Source organism: Mustela nivalis (assembly GCF_964662115.1).
Source record: "Mustela nivalis genome assembly, chromosome: 6".
In the NCBI taxonomy this organism is placed as follows: domain Eukaryota; kingdom Metazoa; phylum Chordata; class Mammalia; order Carnivora; family Mustelidae; genus Mustela; species Mustela nivalis.
This window is the reverse complement of record NC_139025.1, coordinates 115,220,540-115,243,734: the sequence shown is the minus strand read 5'-3', so window position 1 is coordinate 115,243,734 and position 23,195 is coordinate 115,220,540. Positions and strand designations below refer to the sequence as shown.

Genomic DNA, 23,195 nt, shown 5'->3' with positions numbered 1-23,195 from the left:
CCAATCAAAGCTCTTCCCTGAAATTCTTGAACTTGGAGAGCTCTGGCGTCTAGAGTGGTAAATCTAATGTGAACTTGAGAGCTGCTGGCATTGAAATTTCTAGAACAGGTTTGAGACAAGATGCAGCAACATGCAGAGAGAAGCAACAGGCAGAGAGAAGCCGAGACCTGGATTTTAACCCAGCTACACCCTTCCAATGATTTGGTTATGTGAGTCAAACTTGCTTAAGCTAATTTAATTTGGGTTCCCGTCACCTGTAAGCCAAGTATACCTACCACACTGTGACACCTCTCTTTCAGTGTTTACTCCCACCTCTCTTCATACCTAAGTTCATGGTGGGCTGTGCTAGGAGATAAACCCAGGTGAATGCCACCACACTGAGCCATCACTCACCATAGCCACTGGCCAAAGACATGGGCTGGGGGTAAGTTTGTGGTTCCTTCCCAGGATAAGTTCTCTGCCTGCCCCTCACCCCTGCACAGCTTACTCATACTCAAGCTCTATATTACCTCTGAAGCTCCCATTCCTTAATTACCAAATTTCTCTGTGTCTTCAGTGTTTTCATTGAGCATTTATTTCCTCCATCTGCAGTCTTGACTGGAACCAAACTTTGTCCCAGGAACATCACTTCTTCTGCTTCTATCTTACGTGGTGGCTATTCATTTACATACGTTTCACGTAATTCAGGGTCAGAAATTGACATCTAGTTCTCCTTGTTCCAAAATGCTGCTTCTAGATCATTATCTCCTTGCTCTGTTGTGAAACTAAAAGCCCCACTTTGGGGCCCTACTCCCCTCTCCTCATCTTGATTCTGTCCTCCTAGTATCTCCCCGTCATTCGCAGGTGACATTTACCCCCGACTCTGCATCCCAACTCATGCCAGCATCCTAGGGGACTTCAAAGTCCACATGAACAACCATCCAGAATCTTGCTTTCTCTGTCACTGACTCCCTCATCACCAAAGGCCTTCCCTCCCATACCACCGCACCATCTCCTCTCACGGTCTCAGTTTGGATCCTGTCATTTTTAAGAAATTGTACCACTGACCTGCCACTAATTTCAATATCCTGCTATCCAGCCACAACCTCTCACCCTTCCATCTTGCTCCTCTGATGACTCCCACTGTAACTATCACTCAACAATATTGGGGTCTCATCGGTCAGCTCCTTCAGCAGAAATAGCATTCTGTTTCCAGAGACATTAAGGTCAAAAGTGGCATCTGGTAGCGGGGGGGGGGGGGTCATGGTGTCATGTTGGCAGAGATGGCAACGGAACTATATTTGATTTTCCCACATCCTTGACATTACTGAGGAATATTAGTCTTTTTTGTCTTTGCCAACATGCTAGAAAAATATTTCCTCACTGCTTATTCAATCGGTATATCTGATTACTAGTAAGGCTGAACATCATTTTGTATGGTTAATGGTCCCTTGTATTTTGTGAATTGTTTGTTAATGTCCCTTGCTTGTATTTATGTTTGGGTGCTCATTTTTTCTTATCAATTGATAAGAACACTGTATATTAAAGGTATTAGTTCCTTGTTACATATATTATATAAAACACATATTTGTGTTTTAACTTCGATTATGGAGTGTTTTTCCCATCCTACAAATTTTTAATTTTAGGATATCTACCTTTCTTTATGGTTCCTACCTTTAGTAACAAGCATCAGAAAGAACATTTCCATTTGCTCTTTAGGTATCTTTACAGTTCAAGCTTTTACATTCTTAATTTGTAATCTCTTACACATTTACTTTGATATAAAGAAGTTCAGTGTGGATCCAGTCTTTTTTTTTTTTTTGCTGGCCAGCAAGCTGTCTCAACATCATTTGTTGCAATTCTGTTTCTATTTATCTGTCTTTATACCACAACCAGACAATTTTAATTTCCGTGACTTTGAAAAATGTTTAGTATCTCCTAAAGTCAATTTCTCTCATCAGCAAGATAACAAGACTCTTCATTAGGCAAGTGTTTTCCTATGACCTCTGAGTTTGTTGTTTTCTTCACAGAAATTAAATACATAAATATTTATTTACACTTTTGTCAAAGAGATAGTTTCTATCAACTTATTTTATGTTTTCTGCTTTTTGTGTTATCTAGGTATTTCCTTTGTTTTCTACATTTTATTCTATATTCTATGTCCCATTAAAATAATAGAAATGTTTTATGTGCTTGAATTCTCTATGGTAACTTAGAATTCAGAAATTCTATTTTTAACTATTTTACTAATGTCTTTAGGCTGAGAAAAGTAATCCTTAAATCCTTTTTTCTTTATCAATGGCAAGAACATAAACCTTGTGGTAAAGTGAGTGAAGTAAATAGATTCGACTCAGGGGTTGCCAACAGACAAAATATCTTCACTTGTTTACAAGTTTACTTAGCTCGTTCAGCTCAAAACCCAAAGACTGGGCTGATAGAAGAGCCTGTACCAGACATCTGTTGGTGTATTTCTGCTGGGCCCAAAGATACACGCCAATCAAGCTGCAACCCATGCCAACAAGAGGGCAAATGCCTGGGTGGCTTTTCTTTAAATAGTGTCCGACTTGAAGTCCACACTCCTCCTACAGTCTTCCTAGTTGCCACTCCCGCTCACAAGGTAGGGGTGGCTCCATCAAGAATGTGGTGCTTCTCAGCTTCTTTCTACCACTTCCTGTCTTATTGCATGCTGGGGGGTGATGGTCCCCAGGGAACTGGGGAGCAATGCTGACTAAGCTGTAGGGGGCTGAGCCCAGCTCAACCAGTCCCTGATTTCAGCACAATTAGGAAATGGCAATTCGTTTGTCTAGATTGTCTGATCTGTGCCTGAATTATGTATAGATAATAAAGGGAGATTCTAAATAATTCCTTCCTTCTCTGGGGCCATCTGCCCTGTTTGCCTTCAGAGGATGGAGCATGCAGGAAGCAAATCAAATCATATGCTTCCTAATCCTCCTTTTTGTCTGCCCCACTGCAGGCCAACGACATTGTCTTATTTATCGTTTCTAATGGTTGCTAGTTTTGCATTTTGCTCATGGCATTTTAACAGCATTCTGCTGCCATGCTAACCCAGAAACTATCTCTCTCTCTATTTTTTTTTTTTTCCAGAGTAAATGATGTAACTAGAAACCTATCCCATTCAGGAAATGCAAACTTTGCAGCTCTTGGGGAAATACCGCATCACCATCTCTGCATTCACTTAAGGTATGTCACATGAAAGGCAGAGTAGTAATCTAAGATGCTTTCTTTCTACTTTACATGTATTAATGCAATAGTCGTAGGTTAATATTTCCTTAGGCTTGAATTAAGTATTTACAGATGTGCCTACTAACGGTGGCCACCTTAATATTGCCCTGGTATGGGGAGCTGACCTCCATTTCAAAATGGTTCATACTAGCCATAATGATGTCTCATTTTAAGGAAATGTAGTACCGTATCGGTATACTTCTCCTAGTGGGACATCAGGAACTTAGTTTTTTTAAGGAGTCTTGGCATAGTGCCTACAAACGTGAAAAGAGATTTTGATGCTAAGATACTGAGACAAAAGACCAAAAAAAAAAAAAAAAGGGGGAAAAATAAAATTGTAGTTCTTTTCTTAACCTTTCCCCACCGCACCTCACATTATTATTTCTTTGCCACAAAGTGCAGCAGTCCTAAGCTTTGTTGTTTCAGTATTTGTTTTTATAACTCTGCCTCTACTAACCAGACCAGCCTGGATGGGTCCTGCACCTGAGTTTCATAAACTGTAGAGTAAGGCAGGAGGGGGGGGGTGGGCGGGAGAAAAGAGTTGGAGACAGCAGGTGCATCTGAGGGCCCAAGCTGGGAGTTTTGGTGAAGCACCGGGTCTTGAGGGTGGAGAGGGGGAAAGAAACTTTATTAATCTCCGTTAATAGACTCTGACATCAGAAATCTGTGATCCAGATGTGTGTGACCACAACGGAGGCATCGAGCTCCCATCCGGGCACCTCATTTTAAGAGAGACGCTGCAGCGAGAGAATGAATTGCATCTGGGGGAAGAGTATCCAGGTGGCAGAAATTAAAAAGAACGAAAACACACCCACACCATGAATTGGAGGCCAGATTGAGAAAGAGGCAGAATATTTTAGATTTAGAATATTTTAAGTGGCACGATGGAGAAAAGATGTTACAATTCGCCTCTGTAGCTTCCAGGGGCAGGATCGGCAATAACGCCTGGAAGTCTCAGGGAGACAAATCTGACTCAACCTGAGGCAGGATTTTCTCACCATAGGGGTTGTTTAGCTGTGAGGGAGAATGCCCGATGAGCCTTAGTTCTTAGAGTTTCTGTGCTATCAGACTCCAGAGATAAAGGTCAGGATTCCTATTTGGAGGGAACAAGTAATGACATGATCTCTAATGTTCCTTCTAACTTCATGATTTCTGTTCCACTTTCCTTTTTATAGGATGGAATTTTATAACTGGAACATTCTAGTATTCAAATTCAGATAATGCTTTTATATGTAATCAGACCATGCTGCCTTAGAAATATGTATCATGGAGGATCTGAATCACACGGAAATCTCAGAGGCATAGTCTTTGTTCCAGAATTTCAGAGCAAAATTTTTGTGACCCAATCTCTTGGCAGTTCAAAACAGTATTCTCAAAACGCTTCTCAATTTAGGTTACTTCACTATTATGTCTTCCTCTCTCCCCACCTTCCCCACTTACAGTTAAGGCTTAGCCATGAGGCTGGGTTAAGGAGGAAGAATTATATGGAGGAAGTGGAAGGGGGTATCCAGGTGGCCCAAGTTCCCAAGATGGGAGTCCTGTGCAAACAAGAAGAGGGAGTAAAAGAAACACCTCCTCCACTGGCATAGGAGTCTAGAAAGAAGAAGGGAGAGAACGACGAGAGAATAGAGAGTGTGCCCAGAAATCTCTACGGAGGGCTCAGCTCAAGAGCGATGAGGAGCGTTAGATGGGTTACAGGGAATAAGAGGGGGAGGCAGATGAGATCTTGGTTTGCTCCCTGTCTGGAAGGAGGCAAGTTCTGGAAGAAGCTCACCTCCAAGGTTGCTCTGCCCTAGCCTCTGGGGTCCCATTAGAAGACACGTGGTTGGGCAGAGTGATGAACAGGGTGAGAACTGGAGTTTGGTTCTCCCGAATAACTGCTGCTTTTGGTGAGCCACAGGTAAGACCTAGAAGATCCCACACAACTCAGTGGGAGCATGTCTGGAACATCACTGAGCTGCGAGCTTGTGGGTCTGCAGGGGGGCCTGTGATGGTAAGGGATAAAGAGATTGTCTGGGGCTTGGGTGGAAAATGAGGCAGAACCTCAGGCAGGATCTGCGATGCCTATAAGAGGTGAGGAGCCAGTCATCCAGGAGGACCACTATGGCTTGGTCTAGCTGAAGACCCCATCACAGACAATAGCAGAGGAGGCTCATGGATCACATGGAGATGAACCAGAAAGAGACCTTGTTACCACAGAGGCCAGCTGTGACTCAGAGAGCCATATATACACATAGATCTGGACCTAGGATCTTCTTTCCTGCTGCCCAGGTGACTGAGCCATACTCCTTCCTCATAAGCCTGGACACCATCTTGTAGAGAAGTGGGGAGGACAGCTGGAAATCTGAGAGGCAGAACATGTTTTAAAGGAATTAAGCATTTTCTTAAAGATACTGTTTACAAGATTGTACTGACACACCAGATTTAATCCAAAGACCAGAAAATGTAGGAGTTTTTCTGGCTTCCCAGCGGGTTGGATCTCAGGAAGAAGATCTGTTACGGAGAACACCACGAAGCAACATTCCCTTTGCACATCTGATCTGGAACACGAATAGATTTTTGAGTCCATTACGAATGTCAATAGCAAAAAAATTGTGATGTGGAGCTTGTGGACAGACATGTGTATTTCCATTGCCAAGGGTGGTGACTGGCACACAGAATGCGCCAAATAATTATTTGCTAAGTTAATAAATTAATTGATAGCCAATTTTCAGTAATAGGGCAGAAGTGGAGGACTATTTTTACAAATGCAGGTATATTACTGTAGAAATATCAGTCACTTCCTTGGTTCGATGCAGGCTCTCTGGGGAATCTATATAATTCAGTCTCTGTCTGAAACAGGACCAGCAAGATAAGTTATCTCATCAGGGAGAAATTGAAAAGATGAAATGGAGTAGGAGGGACTAGCATCAGAAAGGACTGTGTAATAAAGGTCACTGAGAGGGGATGGAAGAAAAAAAAATCAATGAAGAGCTACAGAAGAAAGAAAGAAAATTTGTACTAGCTGAAGCTAATTTAAATCAATGACAAATGGAGTTGGGTTTGGGTTATGTATATGAGGCTACCCAGTGTAGTCCATTTTATTTTTACGCAATATCCTTAATACCCCCTGTCATAAAGCACTTAACATAAAACACTCAATGAAAGAATCAATTACAGACTGGCAGAGACATAAAAATAATTTAAAATTTTTTTTCACATTGCATTTTCATACCAATTAATTTCAAAATGAGTTGCTGGTTTCCTCTTGAACACAATTCTCTTTGCCCCAGTGCAGCCCGATACGTTCACAACACAGAATGAGAGCCCTGGAGAGAATGTCTTCACGGTAAGCTTTATAGTAGAATTTCTGCAAGGCAAATATCATTCCACTCACCCTGGGCACCATTTCCTTCCTCATCCACTTCTTGCAATTCTTTTTTATTTTACCAACACGTTATATCTTAGATCTGCCCAGCTCAGACTCTCTATACCTCTTGTCTAAGCCAGGAATAGAACACAAATTTAATTCCTGTGCCAGTTCAAATGAACTGCTTTGGAAAGGATTCTGAGGTTATTGAGCTGGTACCCAGGGAAAGAAGGTTAAGATTGTTTGATGAGGTCTCCTGTAGAGAAGGGGGGAGGACCAGTATGTCAACATGGTACACGCATGTACCATGCGTTTCTGAGGTATTTTAACAACCTCTCCACTATCTCCTTACTTTTAGTCTCTTGCCTGCATAATATTGTCTTCCTAAAATAGTTAGGAATATTTGCTTTCCCCCCTTATACACATCTAATGGCTCCTTGGTTCTTACTTAAGAAGTCTGACCTTAGCATGAAGTTCAGAGCCATCACACTCTGGCTTTCCCTATCTAACCTTTTGTCCTGCTGTAGCCCCACAACACTTTGCTAATTACCCCACTTTCCAGCCACCCTGATCTCTCCAAATAGATCCCAGCAGTATGCCTTCATTCATGGTGTCCCCTTCACTTTTCCATATGCATAGTCTCAACATCTTCCATGCCCTGGTTCAAATGCCCTTTCCTTTGGAAAACCTTCTTAAATCCCTCCCAACCAGTTAGATTTAACTGATGACTCCTGGAATGTATTGTGCCCAGATGAAAATGAGCTCAGCTAAGCATTCTACTACTTACCAGGTTTTGCCAGTGCTGGGACCCAGGACCTTTACTGCAATGGCCAGCGTGGTGACCTCCTACCCACAGATGTATGTATTGTAATATCTGGAAGGCCAGATATTATAAAGAAACAAAGGGGTTGATAATTATTAATGTATTCTGAAATGAGACTATATAATCTTATTTCTTTTAGGCCTAAATATATTTGGTAGGGTTTGAAGTTAAATTCTTGTTCCTTATCACAAATGAACTAGTGGAAATCTTAGCCAGAATCTGTTCTGATTTAACTGCAATTAATGTAAATGAGGTAAAATAGCCTAGTAAAAGTAAAGGACTCACAAACTGGGTTTTATTTATTTTTTTATTTTATTGATATTTTCATTTTTTAAAAGATTTTAAAAGTGTTTCTTTCTTTTTTTAATTTAATTTTATTTTTTCATTGTTCCAAGATTCATTATTTATGCTTTTTAAAAAGATCTTATTTATTTATTTGAGAGAGAGAGAGAGAGAGCATGAGTGGCGGTGGGGGCGTAGAGAGAGATGGAGAGAAGTATCCTTCCTGCTGAGCAGGGAGCCTGATGTGGGGCTCCATCCCAGGACCTTGAGATCATGACCTGAGCTGAAGGCAGACACTTAACTGACTGAGCCACACAGGTGCCCCTTAGATTTATTTGATTGAAGTGATCTCTACACTAAAAGTGGGGCTCAAGCTCACAATCCCGAGATCAAGAGTCACATGCTCTACCAACTGAGACAGCCAGTGCCCCAGAGTTTTTATTTTTTAAACAATATCAGACAGGCTATCTATTCGAGACACTTTTACAGCATAATGACTCTGAAAAATGGGAAATGCAAAGATGGGAAAAGATGTGCTCAGAATGTGGACAAACATAAGAAGCAGAGATTGAGATACTATTATCAGATAAAGTTGAACTCAAGCAAAAAAATAAAGGCTAAACGGGAAATATTTCTTCTGTGGTGAAATACAACAATAATGAATCTTTTTATACCAACACACCTAGCAACAAAATTAATCAATAGCTGTGCTAGTGAGAATGAATGAAAATAGGTATCTTTCTGGGCAAACTCACACACAGGGTGCAGTTATAACGCTCTTGGACCCAGGCTTCACTGAATGCCAAGCTACCTACTGCAGGTCTTCACTGGATATCTAATAATTAGACATCTTAAACTTGGATTTTCAAAACCAAATTCCTCTTTCATTCTCAAATAGTTCTGGCAATCTCCAGCTGCTACAAATGACAACTCTGTTCCTCCGATTGCTCAAGCCAAAAACCTTGTAGTTTTTCTTAACTCCTTTCATTCTTCCACACCCACAGCTTTTCTTTCAGCAAATTCTGCCCTGCCTCCCAGCTACAGCCCAAATCTCATCACTCTGTGTGACGTCTGCCATTGTCACCCTGGTCACAAGCCGTCATCTTCCATCTGAACAATTATAATGCCTTTACTGCTGGTCTCTCTTGCCCTTGGTAGAAGAGCCAGAGTGGTCGCTTTAAAGCCCAAGACTGTGTCACCTCTCTGCCCAGAGCCTTCAATAGCCTTCCACCTGCTCAGAACAAAAGCCAGAGTCTCGGCCTGCAAGGTGCTACCTAACTGGGCTTTCACTTACTTCACTTACTTATGTCCTCTCATTTTCCCTTCCTCACTTCGCTTTAGACCCACTGACCTACTGCTACTCCTAATATAAGCTAGGTGTGTCCCTGTTTTGGGGCCTCCGCCTTATCCGCTCCCTCCCACCAAACACTCTTAGGAAGCAGTACGCCACTTCCTTACCACCTTGGGTTTCTGCACAAGGGCTACCTGTCACAGGAGGCCCTGCCTGCCCCACCCTCACTGAAATAGCAATTTGCTCCTTCTCCTCCCTGCCCCCTGCCTCACTTCCCATCCTCCCTACCTGCTCTTTTTCTCTACATAGACCTTATCACATCTGACCTATGATACGTACTTTTTACAAATTATTATTGTCTGTTGGATTTCCTCATTCTCCTCCAGAATGCAATTTGCCTGGGATTCGGTTTCTTTTTGGGGGGGCGAGGGGAGGTGTTGGCTGTTTGTTGCTGTCATTCCAGAATCCATAACACCTGGCATATGGTAGAAGTTTAATAGATATTTGTTGGATGGTTGGGCCACCCTTAGCTCTCCCTTGGGACTCAGAAAGAATCCATGAAAGCAGGGAGGGAAGGTGGTTGGTCTTGCTGGCCTAGACTGACCCTCTAGGAGGGACTTCGGCACTTAGCAGCCCATCTCATTAAGGAAGCAGTTGTTGCGGGTCCGTGCCTTGTTTCCATGATCTCACTGTGGCTCAGGCCTTCTTGCTTCCACTTCCCTGCCTTTGCTTTCACTACCGGCACCGGCACCATGCTCAAGAAGCCCTTCCAAAGGCTTTAGGAAGCACTTTCTAGCTCTAAGCATCTGCTGTGAGCAGCTGTGGGGCTCTAGGGTGTGGACTGTCTGATATTTTTAGGCAAAGAGAGTGTTTAGCAATGAGCTCACCCCTATGAACTGGAAGAGAATAGGGTCAAACCACCTGCCCGGGCTCCTATTGTATAACTGATGCCTCCACGTGCTGTTAGTGGGCCGGACTCAATCACTCCTCCTAATTCAAGGCCAAAAGCAATTGGTCAATGCATACAGAGGTTAAGCATTTGCACTTTGACAGACCTGAGTTCAAGCCCTGCCATTTAATAGCTCAGAGACCTTGGGAAAGTCATCTAAACTATCTAGGCCCCAATTTCCTCATTCATGAAATGGAAATAATAGCAATATTATTGTATTAATAAAATAATGTTAATTTATTATCAATATTAATGATATACATTATACTATATCATATACCATTGTATCTGTAAATATATAATAATATAATATTAATATATTATAAAATTATATATAATAGAATGATATTATATAATTGGCAATGTATGATTATATCATATTAATAAAGTATATTAACATATTATATTAATATAATATAGGTTATTATATATGATACAGTTGATATTAATAATTAATTAATGATATTAATATTTGCTTCAGAGAGCTGCTGATAGTGTTAAATGAAAACTCTAGTCAAACATTTAGCACCTCAGCACAGTGCTTGGCCCAAAGCAAGGACTCAGCTAGTACTAGTCCCTGCGATTACACTGGTCGGTATCTCCACATAATTATATAATAATTATGGTATAATAATACCACGAGAGATCCCCCATCAGAGGAAAATCACTTAACTTTCATCCTGCCCCCAATGCTTTCTATGGACCATTTGGACTCTGACTTTTCAAGGACTATGTGCTGTCCTTGAAGTTGCTGAGGGGCTAGAACTGGGGAGAGTCTCTGAGAGAGATCTCGAGGGATTAAGAAACAGAGTAAATGTTTACTTGCATTTTATGTGCTTGGTCTGTGAAATAGCACTGTTTTCATTGACTTGGCCCAAATGGATCAGTGATTCACAGGAGACCTTAATCATGTACTTCTGTATATAAAGTTGATTTAGCTGTTTGCCTTTTAACTGCTTTGGTGTTTTTGGACTTTTAGAGCATTCTTGACTGTTATTATCAACTGAAAAATAATGTGCCCTTCTCAGTACGGATTTCCAGTTGGGTGGTCCCCGTCGAAGGAACCGGGACCAGACCCGTGTTGGTGCGCATCACAGCCTCTCTGCTATGGGACGCTTGTCTCCCCTGCCTGATGTAAGTCTGTGTGGTTTTTGCACACCCGTCAAACTGGAAACACTTAGAGATAAACGAAACAAAATGAGGTTTTGCCTTTGTTTGCTCCCCTCCACAGAATCTACTTGTGGTCCATACAGGAATACAGGTTGAAAGCCTGAAGAGTGAGTTCCTGACTAATATTCGTATTCTGGTATCTCAGAGCTTTTTGGAATTGCAAATGGACTTTCTCTTTAATCCCTGGGGACTCATTTGTTTATATTCTTAGATCCACAGGTCTCTGGTTAATATGCGTTTGTGTGTGTGTGTGTGTGTGCGCACACACGTGTGTACATGCACACACATGAAGAGGGAGTGACCTGTCTTGGGCCTGAGCTAGGATCCCAACCTATCCAGAAATGTCTGATGAACAAAAGGACAGATCTTCAAGAAGGAATTGATTTAGATGCAGTTGTTTTTTTTTTTTTTAAAGATTTTATTTATTTATTTGACAGAGAGAAATCACAAGTAGATGGAGAGGCAGGCAGAGAGAGAGAGAGAGGGAAGCAGGCTCCCTGCCGAGCAGAGAGCCCGATGCGGGACTCGATCCCAGGACGCTGAGATCATGACCTGAGCCGAAGGCAGCGGTTTAACCCACTGAGCCACCCAGGCGCCCCTAGATGCAGTTTTAGTAGTTTGAAAAAAGTAAGGCATTTGTTTGAGCTTATAAAGGGAGAGCCTGGTGTCAGCCTGGAAACTTGCTTACAGACTCTTCCTGAGGAGGACTCAGGCCTGAGGTGTGTGAAGAGAGGAACTGGAAGAAGGACTCATATCCACATGGTTTGGAACACCCAGAGATCACTGGGTGGCTCTGACACAGAAAGAACTCTGATGGTAGGGGCCTACTTTGGCAACTTCAGGAACACGAGGGGAGAAGCCTTGTGTTAAAGGCAGCGGCGTTCTCACAGAGGACCCAGCAAAGGATAAGGCCCTTGGCTCCCCACCCCCATACACAGAGATAATACACATCGCCCGCTGTAATGGGTGGGAACCACACCAGCATAATTATCCTCACTGTTGACATTGAGTATGTCCATATGCCAGGCACAGTGCAAGGCACATTTAATCCTATCTTACAGGTTGAGATAGGAAATTGCCTAGGTCACACACATAGCGTGTGATGTATTTGAATTTAATCTAGGCAGTTGGATTCCAAACCTCTCGCTCTTCCTCACTCCTTGATATATCTCCAGGGTTTTATGAAACAGAATAGGAAGTCCAGAAATTGATCCAAATACATATGACTATTTAATATATGATAAAGTGTATATCTTTTAAAAGGGCAGGTAAAAATGTGTTTATAAACAAATGGTATTGGGAGAAGTGTGCAGCCATCCAGAGAATGGTAGAGTTGGAGCCCTACCTCACACTGCACACTAGGACAAACATTATATGAATCAACTATATGTTTCAATAAAAACATAAAAGCATACTTATACTAGATGAAAACACGGGCAAATTCCCTTATAACATTGCAGTAGGAAAAGCCTACTCAGTGACTCAAAAGTCATAAATGAAAACTATTATAAGTTCGATTATTTAAAAAAGCCAAAAGACAAAATACAAAAATGGAAAAAAATAAACACCTATCAGAAAAGAACTAATCTCTGATTATATAAATGGGCCTAAAAATTGATAAGATAAAGACCAATGATTCACTAAAAAGTTAGGCAAAGGACATGGACTGTTGACAGGGAAAAAATACATATGATACTTTAAGGTGGGGGAGGGGCAGAGGGAGAGGAAGAGAGAGAGAATCCTAAGCAGGCGTCTCACCCAGCATGGAGCCTCCTGATGCGGGGCTTGATCTCTGAACCGCGAGATCGTGACCTGAGCCGAAATCAAGAGTTGGATGCTTAATGGACTGAACCACCCAGGCGTCCCACAAATGATTCTTAAATACGTGAAAAGATTCTCATCCTAACTCCCAATAAGAGAAATGCGATGAGATGCTATTTGGAATGACGGAGATGCCATTTATCACAAACCGGATAGGCAAAAACCCAAACATTTGACAACACAGTCTGTGGCGAGGCTCTGGGAAAACAGGCATTCTCCCCATATGCCACCAGTGGGAGGTCACAACCCTGTGGAGGACAATTTGACAGTATTTACTAAAATACAGATGCACTGACTTTCTAACCCACAAGTCCACTCCTGGGAATTTACCTTACAGCTCTACCTGCGCACATACAAAAACAAACAAACAAACAACAACCACAAAAAAGATGCCTAAGGTAAGTCATTGCAGCAATGTTTGTCTTGGCAGATTGGGAACAATCCAAGAGCCCATCGTTTGAAATCTGATCAAACTCGGGTAACTACACACAATGAAATATTGTGCATTTGTAAGTCGAGAGGAAAAACACATAGGGACCTGTCTCCATATTGATTTGTTAAAATATACAGAGCGTATTGACGAATGAAAAAAGCAAGACACAGAAGCAAGGTTCATTGCCTTTTGTGTAAGAAAGGGAGAAAATAAAAATATATATTCACATTGACCTAAAGAAAACTGGAGGGAAATATAAAGCAGTGAAGTATCTCTTGTGGCAGAGGAATGGAAAACAGTGAATGGAAGATGGGAAAGAAAACGTTCACCCTATGACTTTTTTTTTTTAAAGGATTTTGCTTATTTATTTTACAGACAGAGATCACAAGTAGGCAGAGAGGCAGGCAGAGAGAGAGGAGGAAGCAGGCTCCCTGCTGAGCAGAGAGTCTGACCCGGGGCCTTGATCCCAGGACTCTCCGGGATCATGACCTGAGCCAAAGGCCGAGGATTCAACCCACTGAGCCACCCAGGCGCCCCACCCTGTGACATTTAATGTTGCTTTTACTTTTAAACATGAGAATGTATTATCCAATAAAAAAGTAAAAGAATTCAAAGAACTTAATTGTCTATACATTGGTGTTTGTTGGCTGCTGCCTCATCCCTGTGTGCTGATTTTAGCCTTGGGTGACAGAGGCTCACTTAGTTCTGATCTATCTTCAAAATAGTGAACCGACCTTCACGTTAGCTATCCAAATTAGAACAAGGTCAATTGTATTTGGTCCAAGAGTGCAGGCAGTGGAAGGTGAGCAGGACAAGTCCTTAAAGATTTTGGAAAAGCCTTATTACTGAGCGTAATTAGGCCAATGAGTGACAAGGATCCAATTTAAGTTACACATGGCCTACTCCAAGAGTAATGCAGTTTTCCAGATTATCCCAGAATTGAGCCGCAGGTCCAAGTCAGCATGAGGTCTGCTGTCAGCTCTGTAACGTTGGAGAGCTCTCTGCATGTGCAACCCATCACATGACAAGGGGGAAGTCGGTCTCAGACTGCAGGCACAGCGAGGACGAGGGCCTCGTCCCTTTAGCCACCATCATTCTTTGGAAGCTAAGGGAGGAGTGGAGATTGAGGAAGAGGCCTGGCTGAGGAAAAGAGGGAAGTGGCCTGAGTCAAGAAGACAAAATAGGAGGGAGAAGGAAGGAGAAGGGACCTCGTGTGTTTTGAGTGCCTACTATTTGCTGGTACTTTTCATTTTGTTGTTAAATTCTCCCAACAGCCCCTTGAGGTAGATTTTATTATACACGTGTTAAAATAAGGAAACTGAGGTTCAAATAGGTTAACCGAGCCAAGCTCAAGAAGGTTATAAGCGATGAAGTCAGATCTCTTGGTTGCCAAGTCTGTACTTTTTGTACTGTAACTCCCAAGGTCCTATCTAGCAACAGGTTCTTCCGGTCATTATCCCCTTTTTTCCAAATAGCCTTTTTCTCTCCTGGTGTCTCTAGCCTTAGTCCCTCACTGACAAAGGAAGCTGTGAAGACTTTTTTTTTGTTTGTTTGTTTTTTGTTTTTTTTTTGTTTTTTTAAAGATTTTATTTATTTATTTGACAGGTAGAGATCACAAGTAGGCAGAGAGGCAGGCAGAGAGAGAGAGAGAGAGGAGGAAGCAGGCTCCCTGTTGAGCAGAGAGCCGGATGCGGGGCTCGATCCCAGGACCCCGGGATCATGACCCGAGCCGAAGGCAGAGGCTTTAACCCACTGAGCCACCCAGGCGCCCCGCTGTGAAGACTTTTAAGCCTGACCTTTGCTGGCCAGAGCTCTCAGCCTCACACTTCCTCCTGCCTCTTTCCTGCTGGTTCTCTGTCTCTCCCTGCCCTGGCCCAGGCCTCTCGTGTGGATGGTGTCTCCACTCTTTCAGATGCTCACTGAAAAGAGACTACAGTTTTTCAGGGTCTGGGGTTGTTTTTAGAGCTTTTTCCCTTGAAGAATTTGATCTGCGACTCTTGGTCCCCAGTGTGAGCGGTACTACCTTACGTCAGAATTCACGTCATCCTTCACTCCTGCCATTGCCGAGGGAGTCCAGGCTTCCCCCCAAGCCATCCGGCTGACTGGTCTCCTGCTTATTGCTCCAGGGACTCTCTGATGTTTGGAATGAAGCCTGTGCCTTCTCTTTGACCTCGAGGCCTTATCTTGAGGTAGAAGTCTTTCTAGATCGTGCGTCTCAATGCCGGCCCTTGAAGGTGCCAGATCATATGGCTAGGCTTCCCTCTGGACCTTTGATAAACCCACAGCCATATTCGATCTGGTTCCGGATGGTGATAACCAATTCCGGCATCTCCCTCCGGGCCCAGCACGCTTCCCAGCACCCAAAGAGACAGCACATTTTTCTCTTATTTCCAACCTACACACTCCCTTCTGCCTGCCCAACCCTCCCTTTAAATGCCATCTCTTCTAGAAGCAATAAAATATCAAATACACTTAATCACTTAAATACCAGTTTTGTGGTGCTATTCATCTCACAGAAGTATAAACATACATGTATATACATGTGTAAAACACACCACATGCTGGTGTTTACCCAAGTTAATACGCTGCCATCCTGAGGCGTTTCGCACCCCTTTTTTTTCTCCCCTCACTGACAGGGTCTGTCACTGAAGAGACAGCCCAGTGACCTTTTGTCTGACACAAGGCTGTATCTGTGAAGTTAACTTCCAATGCGGCACACATTTTGACTTGTAAGCCATAAAGGGACAGCCACAAGTCCTGACTCTTTATAGATAAATTTAACACATGCATATGTATTCTCTCCAGGCGCCTCAGATGAGAGGCCTTTGGAGGAACACAGTGTTCATTTATATTCCTCTCCTAGCTGGAAGCAGCATTAAGCCGTTCCTTTTTTATTGATGAGTCTAGAGCCCGCAGGCCTGAGAGTTCTCTCCTACTGGTCACTCCTCAGGCCAGCCCCTCTCAGGAGCCTATGAAAACCATTCCCCATTTTGGAATAACGAGGAGCCCTGTGCAGAAGCATCTCGAAGGTGTCACTGGCAGTTGTAGTCCCCGCTTGAACTCTGGGAAACAAACCGCCCACTTTCCACGCTGTTGCAATTTACTACAAGTCTTAGCACGAACAGTCCCTGTTTCAGACTGGCACCCAAATGTCTGGGGTTTGGAAATTTATAATTGGTACTTGAAAGAGCCACCAAAACTTCTTGGAAAAAAAAAGGTTGAAAGACTTTCTTGCAAACATCAGTACTCACACATGCCAGGTAATTTGCAACGGTAGTCTTCATGCCTCTCTTGCCTGTGTGGAAGCGGGTACCCAGTTTCTCTGGAGGACATCTGTGCCTTTCCGAAGCCTGAGGCCACAGCTGGCTTTTTACAGCTCTGATTTCCCTCTGCTCTGGAAACTGGGGAGGAATGACAGGAGATTCAGGTGGGAAGGTTCAGCAGGTACAAATGAATTCTGCCCGCTATGAGCTCCTGATCCTGTTTGCATACAAATATCCCCTAAGATTTAAAAATGTGGAAGTGAGAAGTGTAAGTCAAATATTTCCTACCTTCTTCATTAAGGCTCAGGGCTGGAAACGGACAGGAGACAGTGATCAGAGTAAGCTGATGTCCCTAATGTGCTGAAAGGTGTAGCCGTGCCTATACCTTTTAAAATTCTGAGCTCTCCATTTTCAGATAGTTGTTAGACCTATTTTTCATATGATGAAAATTATAAGGACTTTCTGTAAAATTTTTAGGAAAAAAAAAGTTAAAAAGGTGAGGGAGATTCCAACCATCATCCTACCATCCAAATCAAACACACTTTGTTGTGTTTTTTTATTCCCCAGACTTTTTTTTTTTAAAGCTTTGGCTTTCAAAATTTCTCTCTCTCTCTCTTTTTTTTTTTTTTTTTTTGAAGAAATTGATTCCCTTGCCAATATGTGCCTCACCAAATACAAAGCAAACCTTATAAGAAACTCTAAAGGGTGTGTCAAAGGAAAATGCACTTTTCCCATTCACCACCGGGCCATGTAGGCAGCTCTTGGGACCTCTTTCTCTCCCCAGCCCTCTACAGCTTGCAAAGTAACCTTCCCTTCTTCCCTTTTGGAATCTATAAATGAAGGTTTTGGGGAGTGGGCCTTGGTTTCTCTTTATGTAATTCTCTCATGATTTGGCCAACAGGTCCCGCCTCTCTCCTCCTTTGGAACACAGTTTATAAACTCTGCTCTCCACCCCACTGCACCCCAGATCTGCTCTCCACGCTCAGTTCTGGGAATTAGCAGCTTCCCTCCGAGAGAGAGACACAGATATCCCCTAACAGCACTGTCCGTGACCAAGAAGTCCCAAGAAAGGGGGCAGGGTCTGAGCAACTTGCTGCCAGGATATTTCTGGGGTCAGTTCTATTTCAGAGGAGCTCAACTGAAATGTGACAAGATTAATAAGCATGTTAAAGAAATCCAAACACAGGCTGGAGGCGTACCACAGAGGTCATTAGCACATGACCACACACAAACTTTTCTTTCTTTCCCGGTTCCTCCAGGCCTCGGTGCCATCAGATTCTAGAAGAATTTCTATTTATTTTTGTTTAAAGCTGGATGAGAGTGCATAGGAAGATGGGTTCTGGAGTATATCTGTAGGAACAGATACATAATTTGCGGGACAAAGTGCAAAATGAAAATGCCTGCCCTGTGTTAAAAAAAAATTATTAAGAAAGTTGCGGTGGTGACAGCAGGGCATTAAACCAAGCACAGGGTCTGAGCATGGGGTCTTTTTTCTTTCTTTCTTTCTTTTTCTTTTTTTTTTTTTTTTTTAAAGATTTCATTTATTTGACAGAGAGAGCACAAGCAGGAGGAGCAGAGCAGGCAGAGGGAGAGGGAGAAGCAGACTCCCCTCTAAGCAGGAAGTCCGATGCGGGGCTCCACGTCAGGACCCTGGGATCATGACATGAGCTGAAAGCAGACACTTAACCGACTGAGCAACCCAGGCGCCCCTGAGCCTGGGGTCTTCTGTGACAGCCCAGACTGCACACCCATGGTGTCTGCATGTATGATTCATATTCTCATAAGCTGTATCCTTGTGCCCGTTCTGGTTTTAGGGATCTTCTTTGCATATAGCATTCTGCTTCACTTTCATTAAAACAGGGGAGTAGGGGTGGCCTATAGTGGAAAAAGCCAATTAGGCTACTCATGGACACCTGCCTCTAATAAACTCAGCTGCTAATGATTGATTCAGAGTCAGGAATTAAATCGGCAGTGATTGAGGGGGAAAATGTTGACAACTGGTATGTTGTCGATCAAGAAAGGAGGAGTAGCGTTATTTCCTCCAAGGCACTGGGCACAGGACATGGCACTCACCTGATGTTGAATGAAGCAATTCATTCAATGGCCAGAATGTCAGTTTTCAGAGAATGAAGGGACAAATGGAGACCTAAAGCCTTTCATTTCTTTAAAAAAAAAAAAAAATAAATGTTGAAAATACAAGAACGGTTTCTTCGCTGTGCCTGGGCAGAGCAAAGACAGAGACACAATTGAACCGTGTTCCAGCTTCAGTGGAAAAGAGTAAACAAGGGAGAGATTATACATAATTATAGACAATCATGTTTCAGGGGATCAACAGCAATCAAAAACAAGGAGGTGCTGAAGCTTGGCCCCTTTCCAGTTTTCAGCCAGGACCCAGGAGCGGAGAAAGCACTAGGTAGGAAACATTGCCCTGAAAAACTGTTTTTGGTTAGTTAAGGGATGGTCTGTTGAGCTTTTTCGAGTTGTTTGGATCTCACTCTCTCTGCCCAGGGGTGGGGCGGCAGTCATTAAGTTGCTCTGACTGTTCTTTTGGCACTTCAGATTTTTTTTTTCTTTGCCCAAGGCATTACCAAAAAAAAAAAAAAAAAAAAAAAAAATCAGCTGTCCAAAGGAACACAGTGAAGCCAAAGACAAATCATTTGAAATACTTGGCCAGTGCAGAGGGGAAAAAAAGACTCTCTGCACCAAAATCTCTCCATTTGTTTAACGCATCATAGCAGAACACATTAAAATGTATAACTTGCAAAACGAACACTTCAAGTCCCGGTTTCTGCAAAAGCTAAAATGAGACCCGTGAGATTTTGATCACTCCGACCCCCAAAATTTATGTGGGAGAAGAAAACTGCATTTCATTTGGTGCATTTTGTGGTCAAGTTATCTAAATAATTACACCTAGATCTCTGCTGGGTGTTATCTGCAGGGACTCGGCTATCTTTTTTCCTGAGCTTAGGCAAACTAGCGGCATTAAGACTTAATTGGATGCTATAAAGACTGACTTGAAAATCAGGAACAATCTACCCACACCAGATGGCCATGGCTTAGGAAGCTGAGGAAAGATCAGCTCTATGACCTGCTCAAATCTGCTCTGTACACCCTAAGGTCCCTGAGCACCATCAGGGTAATCTTTGCCCCTCTGCTTAAATTAAATGTGTATTTCACACATAATTATAGGGTTCTATGGGACTTCCAAGATGGTATCCACCTGAATTAATCATGTTATGGCTTCTACACAGGTAATTAACCAGGTAGAAATAGCTTGGGGCATCGAAATAACCCAAACTGCTTCAGTGTTGGGACATTGAAACATCTTCAGAGGCCTCGCAGGGGTGAGGCCCTGGAGACAGCTCTTTATGTAGCACGCATTAGCCTCACCTGGGAAAGCTTGTGAAAAGTGCAAAATACTGCCTTTGTCCTCTGAGCATCTGAGTGGGTGGGAGCTAAGGCTGGGGCCACTGAACCTTCGTGCTGTGAAGCCAGGTGATTCCGATGACGACGGTCAGCAGCTCCTGCTCAGAGAAGTACGCTGTAGGTTTTCAAATGTGGGCAAGCATCAGAATCATCAGGAGAGGCGTCGGAAACCCAGATTCTGGGCCTCACCCGTGAGGTTCTGATTTAGAGAAATTCGAGGAGAACCTGAATTTCTAACATGTTCCCACATGATACCGTTGCTGCTGGTCCGCACATCAATCAGACTGTGTGACGCACTGCTTTAGACCCTTAATATTTATTGAAAATATGGTTCCTAGAAACCAGCAGCATTAACATCACATGAAAGCTTGTTAGAAACACAGAATCTTGAGGCACCTGGGTAGCTCAGTCAGTTAAGCATTGGCTTTGATCTCCGCTCATGTGTTGATCTCAGAGTTGTGAGTTCAAGCCCTGCACTGGACTCCACAATGAGCATGGAGCCTACTTAATTAACAAAACAAAAAGCAGAAGGTCAAGCTCCATGCCACATTTTATGAATCAGAATCTGCTTTTTGCTAAGACTTCCAAGTGATTTGCATCACATGCAAGTTTGGGAAGTTTTGATTTAGACTATAACAGCTGTTTGCAAACTTAGGTATACTTGGGAATCACTGGGAAGCTTTTAGAACGGACTGATTCTGCAGCTGGGGCCCACCTGCAGAAATTTCTGGTTTCATTGCTATGGGTGCAGCCCTGGCACTGGGATTTTTTTAAGCCCCCAGTTTATCCTAATAACCACCGCTGATGAAGATGCAGTACAAGGATATGTTGGACTGTTGACGGAAATTTCCAGCGATACTAGGGAGATAATCTTCACTTCAGTTTCAGTCTTCTTCCTGCTGAGCTGCCCCTGAGTTGTCCAGCCCCACAGAACATTCACAGCCCTGACACCACTGGCCAAGGCAGAAGAAAAGTCTCTTAAAATATGAGCACTCTAGGCATGCATAGAAACTAATACAGAATAAAGAAAACAACTTAAAAAACAACAACTCTAATTAGTATTCTTAGTGAGATTTGAGAGGACACCGCTGTGCTAAAATAGAAAAGAAACTGTCATGAAAAAGGAGCAATCTGAAAACAACAGAGTTTTTAGAGATGAAAAAACATTGTTAAAATAAAATGCTGAATAGGGCAGTAAGTGCAAAATGGATATTGCAGAACCAGGAATTAGTAGATTATAAAAATCGTCTCCAAGCGCCTGCTGAATAAGGAATCGGGACCTGCCAAGGTGACAAGCAAATTCATGAAGTGTTCCATATTTTTTAACAAATAGCATGGAGGACAAGGGGAGTTAGAGAGGAGAAGGGAGTTGGGGGAAATTGGAAGGGGAGGTGAATCATGAGAGACTATGGACTCTGAAAAACAATCTGAGGGGTTTGAAGTGGCGGGGGGGTGGGAGGTTGGGGGAACCAGGTGGTGGGTATTAGAGAGGGCACGGATTGCATGGAACACTGGGTGTGGTGCAAAAACAAGGAATACTGTTATGCTGAAAATTAAAAAAAAAAAAAAAAAGAATTATACCAAAAAAAAAAAAAAAAAAAAAAAGAATCGGGACCACTAGGAAGACTGGGCTAAGGAAATCTCCCAAAACCCTTAAGAAAAAAAGGAAAATTTAGAAAAAGAAGACAATGAGAGACACAGAAAGGGCCTCAATGTTGCAAAACCCTGGGACAAGAGCTGGGACGGGAGGGTTTGCTGGTTTTCCTTTCACACGTGAGCGGTGACTTCCGGGTTGGGTGACTTTGCACCTTGGAATGGAGGATGGATCTTTGAACTAGGCTGTATGTAACGAGAATTCCAGAAGTAGATAACCGAGCAAATGCAGATGAAATTATCAAATAAAAAATAGGGGGCACCTGGGTGGCTCAGTGGGTTAAGCGCTGCCTTCCACTCAGGTCATGATCTCAGGGTCCTGGGATCGAGTGCCGCATCGGGCTCTCTGCTCAGCGGGGAGCTTGCTTCCCTGTCTCTCTCTCCCTGCCTCTCCGTCTATTTGTGATCTCTGTCTGTCACATAAATAAATAAAATCTTTAAAAATAAATAAATAAAAAATAGAAGATCATCTTCAGATCAAGAGGGACAGCAGATGTGAGTCTAACTTTACTTTTTTTAGCTGCTGGTCTGGATCTTTCCTATAAATGGAATCATATGATATTGGTCTTTAGAAACTGGCTTCTTTGACTTGGTGTGTTTTCAAGGTCCCTTCATGCTACAGCATGAATCAGTGCTTCATTTCATGACTGAATAACATTCCATTGTATAGATAGACCACATCTTATTAATCCTTTCATGGCTTGATGAAAATTTGTTTTTCCCCCCACTTTTCGGCTATTATGAATAATGCTTCTAAGAACATTTGTGTACAAATCACTTTGTGGATACGTTCTCATTTCTCTTGGACATATACCTCGGAGAAGAATTGCAGGGTTATCTGGTAACTCTATATTTACAATTCTGAGAACTGCCAGACTGTTTTCCAGAGTGGCTGCACCATTTTACAATCCCACCAGCAATGTATGAGCATTTTGATTTCTCTGCATCCTTGTCAATAGTTGTTCTTGCCTATCTTTTGATTTTAACCATTGTAGGGGGTGTGAAATTGTATCTCATGGTTTCAATTTGCATTTCCTTGACACTAATGATGTTCAGCATCTTTTCATGTGCTCATTGTTCATGTGCTCATATCTTGGGAGAACTGTGTATTCAAATCATTTGTCTATTTCTTAATTGGTCTGTCTTTTTATTGCATTGTAATATCTTTTTATATCTTATCTAAGATAAATAGACCCTTCTCAGATATATGATTTGCCAATATTTTCTCTCATTCCATAGGTTGTCTTTTGATTTTCTTAATGGTGTTCTTGGGGGCACAAAAGTTTTAGCTTGCTGAAGTCCAGGGTATCTACTTTTGTGTGTGTGCTTTTGTTATCCTACCTAAGAAGGATTTGTCTAACATATGGTAATGAAGATGTATTCCTTTGTTTTCTTAGAGTTTTATAGTTTTAGCTCTTTCTTGCAGCTCTAGTACCCATTTTAACTTAAAACATGCTTCTACGATATGAGGTAGGAGCCCAACTTCATTGTTTTACATATGGCATCTAGTTGT

General features: G+C 42.5%; 1 long non-coding RNA gene across 1 annotated transcript in view; it reads left to right on the top strand.

Annotated features, from left to right (window-relative positions):
* Nucleotides 1–361: 361 nt before the first annotated feature.
* Nucleotides 362–23,195, top strand: part of LOC309867234 — a 46,228-nt gene continuing 23,394 nt past the window's right edge. Inside the window, exons 1-4 of the long non-coding RNA XR_014313054.1 lie at nucleotides 362–424; nucleotides 3,085–3,180; nucleotides 7,362–7,429; nucleotides 10,896–11,050. This is a non-coding gene — a long non-coding RNA (uncharacterized lncRNA). The remainder of the gene's footprint in view (nucleotides 425–3,084; nucleotides 3,181–7,361; nucleotides 7,430–10,895; nucleotides 11,051–23,195) is intronic.